The 6,520-nt window shown below is 50.5% G+C and overlaps 1 protein-coding gene and 1 long non-coding RNA gene across 6 annotated transcripts in view; one reads left to right on the top strand and one right to left on the bottom strand.

Moving 5' to 3' along the window:
- CACNA2D2 (calcium voltage-gated channel auxiliary subunit alpha2delta 2) overlaps positions 1 to 6,520 on the bottom strand; it is a 140,366-nt gene that overhangs the window by 88,848 nt on the left and 44,998 nt on the right. The window lies entirely within an intron of this gene.
- LOC147348464 (uncharacterized) lies at positions 4,249 to 5,854 on the top strand. 2 transcript variants are annotated; one of them, XR_015151634.1, is made up of 3 exons: positions 4,249 to 4,786; positions 4,869 to 5,011; positions 5,504 to 5,701. It is a non-coding gene; the product is annotated as an uncharacterized LOC147348464 (long non-coding RNA). The 2 variants fall into 2 exon arrangements; XR_015151635.1 differs by lacking the exons at positions 4,249 to 4,786; positions 5,504 to 5,701 and adding an exon at positions 5,703 to 5,854 and having other exon boundaries at positions 4,870 to 5,011.

The raw sequence follows: 6,520 nt of genomic DNA, 5'->3' as shown, positions 1-6,520 counted from the left end.
GAGGTCTTGTGAGCCCAAGAGTAATCCATTTTAAGAAAGGAGGGGGTGCGCATCCTTGATCAAGTATGAGCTGGTCAGAGGGCACAAGCAAGCCACAAGAACTCTTTTGTGACCCCATGGCTGGTAGCCCACTAGGCTCCTCTGTCCATGGAATTTTCCAGGCAAGAATACTAGAGTGGGTTGCCATGTCCTCCTCCGGAGGATCTTCCCGACCCAGGGATTGAGCCCACGTCTCCTGCATCTCCTGCATTGGCAGGCGGATTCTTTACCACTGAGCCACCTGGGAAGCCTGCTCATATCAATAACCTCACCCATATCCAACCTTCTCTTCTACTGCCCTTGATCCAGCAACCTCAGGACACAGTCCTCCATTCATTCACTACTGCTGCATGAATGCTCCTCTCTCAATTAAGACTGCATGGAGTGTGTGCAGGGAGGAGTCCCTCATGACCAGCTGATAGAAGAGGGAAAAGATTGAGCTCAGTCTCAGACAGGTCAGCGGAGTATGTTGATGTGAGCTGAAAGCAGACACAGCTACATTATACCCGACTCAGGATGGCCCTGAAAGATAGTGTTAAGCAGAAAGCCTTCCAAAAAGCAAAGCTCTGGGCAGCACACCTGATCATCCACTTTGTATGGAAAGGGAAGGGGCCTGAGGTAAGAATATATAAACAGTCTCATGGGAAGTGACAAATGGCTTGGTTGGTTGTCAGGATGAATGAAGTCTGGAATACCAGGGACATATAACCCTGGTACAGGCATGGGGATGGACCCATGGGCATGAGCACAAATATGAAGATCTCTGTACATTAATGCTTATCAGCACCACCAGGAAAGAGACACCAAATAACCAGATAAAATGACCTCATGAATTTCCATCAGTCAGCCTCTGTTGCAGTCACTCCAGGGCTGGTACAAGGAGTGTATGAAGACAGTAGCTATGAAGGGACTATGCAAGGGCCCAAGGCCAATGTTGATCTAGCTACTGCTGCTGCTGAATACCCAAACTTCCAGGAACAGAGTCCAATCCTGAGACCCGAATATGGCACTACTTCTCAAGAAAATCAACCAACTACATGGCAAGTTGATTACACCAGACCTCTTCAGCCTCAGAAGGGGCAGTGAGTCATTCTCACTGATATGATAACAGCTGGTCAGTTTTTCTTTCCTACATGAAGGGTGTTGACTATCCATGAGCTTATCGAATGTTTGATCTGCTGACATGGGATCCCATGGGTTCCTTTCTCCAGGGGATCCACTTTACAGCAAAAGAGGTGCTTCAGTGGGCATGTGAGCATGGGATGCGCTGATCCGATCATTTACCTCACCATTCTGAAGCCACCAGTCTCACAGTGTTGGAATGCATGACTTTCCCCTAGTTACAGCCTTACTGAGATATAATTCACATCACACATGGTTAGTATACTTTTTTTAAAGTATACAACTAAATGGTTATCTATTCACACAGTTGTGTAACCATCAATACTCTAACTTCATAACATTTTCATAACCCCTTGGGATCCCATGGGTTCCTTTCTCCAGGGGATCCACTTTACAGCAAAAGAGGTGCTTCAGTGGGCATGTGAGCATGGGATGCGCTGATCCGATCATTTACCTCACCATTCTGAAGCCACCAGTCTCACAGTGTTGGAATGCATGACTTTCCCCTAGTTACAGCCTTACTGAGATATAATTCACATCACACATGGTTAGTATACTTTTTTTTAAGTATACAACTAAATGGTTATCTATTCACACAGTTGTATAACCATCAATACTCTAACTTTGTAACATTTTCATAACCCCTAAAGAAACCCTGTACCTCATGCCTGCCTCCCTCAAGCCCATGGCAATCACTACTTTGTTCCTAGTTTTTGTCTGTTCTGGACATTCCATATACACTGAATCATTTAAGATGTGCCCTTCGGTTCCTGGCTTCTTGCACTTAGTATAATGTTCTCAAGGTTCATCCATATGGTAGCATGTATCAGAAAGTGACTACTTTTTACTGCTGGATAATGATCCACCATATGGATATACCGATTTTGTTCATTTCTTCATCAGTTGATAGACGTTTGAGTTGTTTCCATTTTTTAAATATATTACAAATAATGTTGCTATGAAGGTTTGTGTATGTTTCTACGTGGAATGGTCTTCTGAAGACCAGCAAAGCCACCACGTTGGAGATGGTATCCAGCCAGAATGGGGAGCTATCCTTGAGGACACGGTACGTACTGTAAATCTAACTGCTGAGTCCGTAATAGTCAAGAATACACAGTCCAGGCAAAAGTAGGAGAGGCGTGGTTTCACTCCCCATCACTACTCTCCTACTTGGGGGAATTCTGACTTCTGATCCCCTCAATTTTTGGCTCTGTCAATCTATAAGTCCTGATTCCCAGAGAGGGAATGGTTTCACGGGGGACACAGAGTCCCACTGGGCCTTAGTTTTCAGTGACTGGCCTGTCAGTTTAGGCTCCTCGGGCCAAGAGAGCAGCTGTCATGGAAAAATGATTCTCATCATCAGGAGATGCTCAGGCAGGGAAAAATATGTTGGACACCCAGGCGACCCACTGGGACCCCTCTGTCTAGTTTCTCTTTTCTTTTAATCTATTTTTTGGCTGTGCCACACGGCATGTGGGATCCTAGTTCCCCAACCAGGGGTCGAATTCTTGCCCCCTAAAGTAGAAGCACAGAGTCTTAACCACTAGACCACCAGGAGTTCCTCCCCTGTTTAGTTTTGATGAAGGATGAACAAGGGCATAAGCCATGGCATGAGAAGGGTGTGGTGGGCAGGGGCTCAAGACCCACCAGGGATAAGGGTCTGGGTCAGGGTGAAGGGAACCTAGGGAGGTGGTGGCAGATGGAGAGGATGCGTGCCAATCGTGGCCTTTGTATTGGAGGTCACAGCTCATCCCACTACTCTTCCTCTTTCAAGTTTCCCAGGAAAAGGGAACAATCACAATTCTAGAGCTAGTGAGCTCCCACAGAGACAAAATTTACTATATGAAGCCAGGGGTCCAGGTGACTCAAGAGGTGGGCTGTTGTGGGTACTCCTTCAGGATCAGTGCTCATTCTCCAGATGCTGAGTTGATTGGGAACTGTCCCCTAACTACAGGGAGACGCCTCATGCATGGTCATGTCCCTTCTCGAGCAGCACCCTGCATGCAGTGACCAGGGAGTGCAGGGCACAAAAGCCAGGACCCCTGGCCTCAATCTAGGACCTCTCTAAGCAGCCACCCCAGACCAGGAGCTCTCCATGGTGCTGGCTGAGACCCCATTCAACTGCATTGTGGTCAGCTTCTCTCCCTGCCCAGGCTTGCTCCACACATCCCCTTACAAGTACGGTTTCTCAGAGCAGCCCCTCCCCTTAAAATAAACCTTCTGTGTACAGATCCTAGCATCTCAGACCCTGTTTCCCGCTAACACGACCTCAGACAGGCTGTCTGTCCCCACCAGTGCCAAACCCTGGGCTAGCCAGGCTCAAGAAAGCCTTGTGATGGTGGCTGTGGGACCTCCAGTCCCCCACCCCCACCCCACCAACTGAGGCCTGCCTTTACATCACCCAACCGTAGCATTCAGGTACCACCACCCTCAGGGAGGTACAATTTAAAGGTAAAGAAACCAAAACTCTAGAGGGGAACTAGCTCATCCAAGGACCTAGACATGGAAAGGGAATGATCAAAGTTTGAACCTCTATCTATCTGAATCACTCTGACCACCATCCTCATGACTTCTGTATTTTCTGCCAGAGTGAGAGGGCAGCAAACAAGCTCTGGGACACAGCTCGCCTTCACCTGGGAAGGTGGAAACAGACTTCATGGAGGAGGTCTTGAGGGGTTTGGGAGGAGGGTGTGCAAGGAAAGGCTTTGCAGGAAGAGAGAACAGTGAGGGCAAAGGCTGGGAGGCAGGCCTAATGGGGGTTAAGGAATCCCGGTTTGGGGGGATAAGTCAGGGAAGGGTGATATGATCTGTGTGAAGGTCGTGGTGGACACAGACCAGGCTCAGGTCCTGCATCTGTTCTGCCCTGCCCCCGCCTCGCTGTGTCCCATCTCCCCCTCTCCCACCCCATCCCCCAGGTTCCGGTGCCTGCTCTGAATGGCCAATGAGGCCATCTGATTGGCTCATCAAGGGCAAATAATAGCTTCTGCTGAATTCAGCTGCAGCCAATCAGAGGCAATCAAGCACACAAGAGGCCTGATGGGCCACATGAGCAGGCGCCCCCACAGGCACCAGAGCTGGCCCTCAGTCAGGTCCGGAAGCTCCCATCTAGTGTGGGAGCCCTGGCGGTGGGGGGTCAGAGAACCAGGAGGCCTCAGTAAGAGAAAGGGAAGGGACCCGGCTGGGCTCCACTGCATTTACTTGGCACCTGCTGTGTACCTAGAGCTCTGGAGAAGCTGAGCACTGGTGGGGAAACCCAGGCAGGGACACAGTCACCCCAGCACATACTCTACAGAGCATCAGCACACAGGCCCAGGGTGGGGGACTTCTCCCCTAGGAGAAGCTTTTCTGAACCCCACAACAGCCTCCCAGCATTTGTCCCTCAGCTGTCCCCCCCACCCCCCACTCCGCCTCCACCCTCCCAGGCGTCTCTGTGCCGAATTCCTGCCTTTTCCCCTGAGGAGAGTAGAGCCTCCAATCAGACCCTGGGAAAGCAATTTTTCAATCTCCAACTGCAAACACTAATACCGCCGAAGCTAATTTTACAGATTTCCACTCTGAGGCCTCGTCTTTGTCCCAGAATCCCTCAGCCTGAGAGATTAGTAGTTTAGAGACTGGAAAAAATAAGGTATTTTAAAATTCAGCATAAAACTTTCTTAGACTCAGTGAGCTAAAACAGAAATAAAAAAAATTTTTTTTGATTGGAAAAGAGCCTGTTAGTGAGGGAGGAGCCGGGTCCGGTCACTGTTCCACCAGGGAAGGTGTTTGAAGGGAGGACGCTCTTCCAGTGCCCAGATGCCTCCAGTCCTTGCAACAGGCTCAAACCTGCAGCCTAAGGACGGGCAGAGAAAAGGTAAGAGTCAGGCCCCCATCCGGCATGCTGGGAACCCATGGTCCCTCTTTCTCAAGCCTCTGGGATATGCACACCCCATGAAGCCAGCCATGATTTCTCTGACCCTAATCTAGAAGCCTGCAGAGCTGCAGCCCTTTGGATAGAACAGGCCACAGGCACGCTTGCTCACTTTGCCAGTGAGGCTGATTCCATTCCAAAGGTGACTCTCCCTGGGCTCAGTTTTCCCATCGAACCAAATGACCAAAGTCTCTGGCCACGTGGCCCACCTGGCACCATGCAGCCCAGCCCTGCACCCTCTGTGCACCGGCACACCCCAGATCACACCAGCTCGGACCCTTGCCCTGGTACAGGCAGGCGTGGGGCGCATTCAGTAGAGCTCATTCCACGAGCACCTCTCCACGGCATCTCTCACAGATGAACAGCGTAATCACTCCGGCTCTCCGGGGGCCACAAGCTCAGAAACATCCTAATGAAAAATAAATGTATTTACAGGGAGATGTCAAAGCTGCCAGGACGAGTCAAAGTAATATGCCTGCGACCAGCACGCGGACTTTTATTTCCTCCCCCTCCACGCTCCAGAGCTGCTCCTGCGGCGTGGAGAGATAAATATTTTAAATAGCGACACTTTGGCGATGCACGGTTATGCAAGACAAGGAATAATTAGAAAATAAATTACTTTTTTTAAACACAGCGTTACAAACATCGGGCGCATCAGATTACTGCTCTCCGTAGTCTGGGGCTGTGCAGCTCCGGAGGCCAGCACGGCAAGAACCTCGGGGAGCAACGGCGACCCAGTCTGTCCCCAGAGCCCCCAGACAGTGACGGCCCCTCCTGCCTGCTTGGGGAGGCTCCCAGAATGGAGCTGAAGACCACACTTGGCAGCTTCCAGAAAATCTCGGCGATGGAAAGGCTTCCTCCGGCGTCTCACCAGCAGTGGCGCAGACTAAAAATAGTTTAATCTCCTTGAAAGCAAAAGGAGCAATCAGCAAAACAGACACTCGGGCCTGCATGTCCCCCCCCACCACCAACCACCGCCGATCCTCACCACACTCTGCCCCCATCCATCCATGCCTGTCCCCAGTGCCAAGCATCATCAACTTATGACTGACCCTGAGGCAGCCTCCCACGACCCTGCCCAGGATGCGGTCTCACCCATCACCCAGGTAAACTCATGTCTACAGCCCCAACCGAGTTACATACATGGTACGTGTCCTTTAAACCTCATGATGCCACAAGGAGAAAGGAAGACAAGGAATGTTTTACGGATGAGGAAACTGAGGCATAGTCACTTGGAATCATTTGCCCAAGGTTAGAAATGATGGAGAAGGATTGGACTGGGCTGTACGCTGAAGGAGAGGGATCAGCCTCTGCAGAAAGGAGGCTGGGTGGCTTTTAATTAGCACCTAACCTGAGTCTCTGTGGTTGGCTCCCAAGAAACAAAAGCTGCCCAGGGCAAGAAGGGGCAAAACTGGTAGGGTGGGGCTTGGGAGAAGCTCACACGTTCAGGGG

This window comes from Bos grunniens, chromosome 22, assembly GCF_055505025.1.
Source record: "Bos grunniens cultivar Pamir isolate PY7600 chromosome 22, Bosgru_T2T1.0, whole genome shotgun sequence".
Taxonomy (NCBI): domain Eukaryota; kingdom Metazoa; phylum Chordata; class Mammalia; order Artiodactyla; family Bovidae; genus Bos; species Bos grunniens.
Note: the sequence above shows the minus strand (reverse complement) of the source record. Positions and strands in the feature narration are given on the sequence as shown.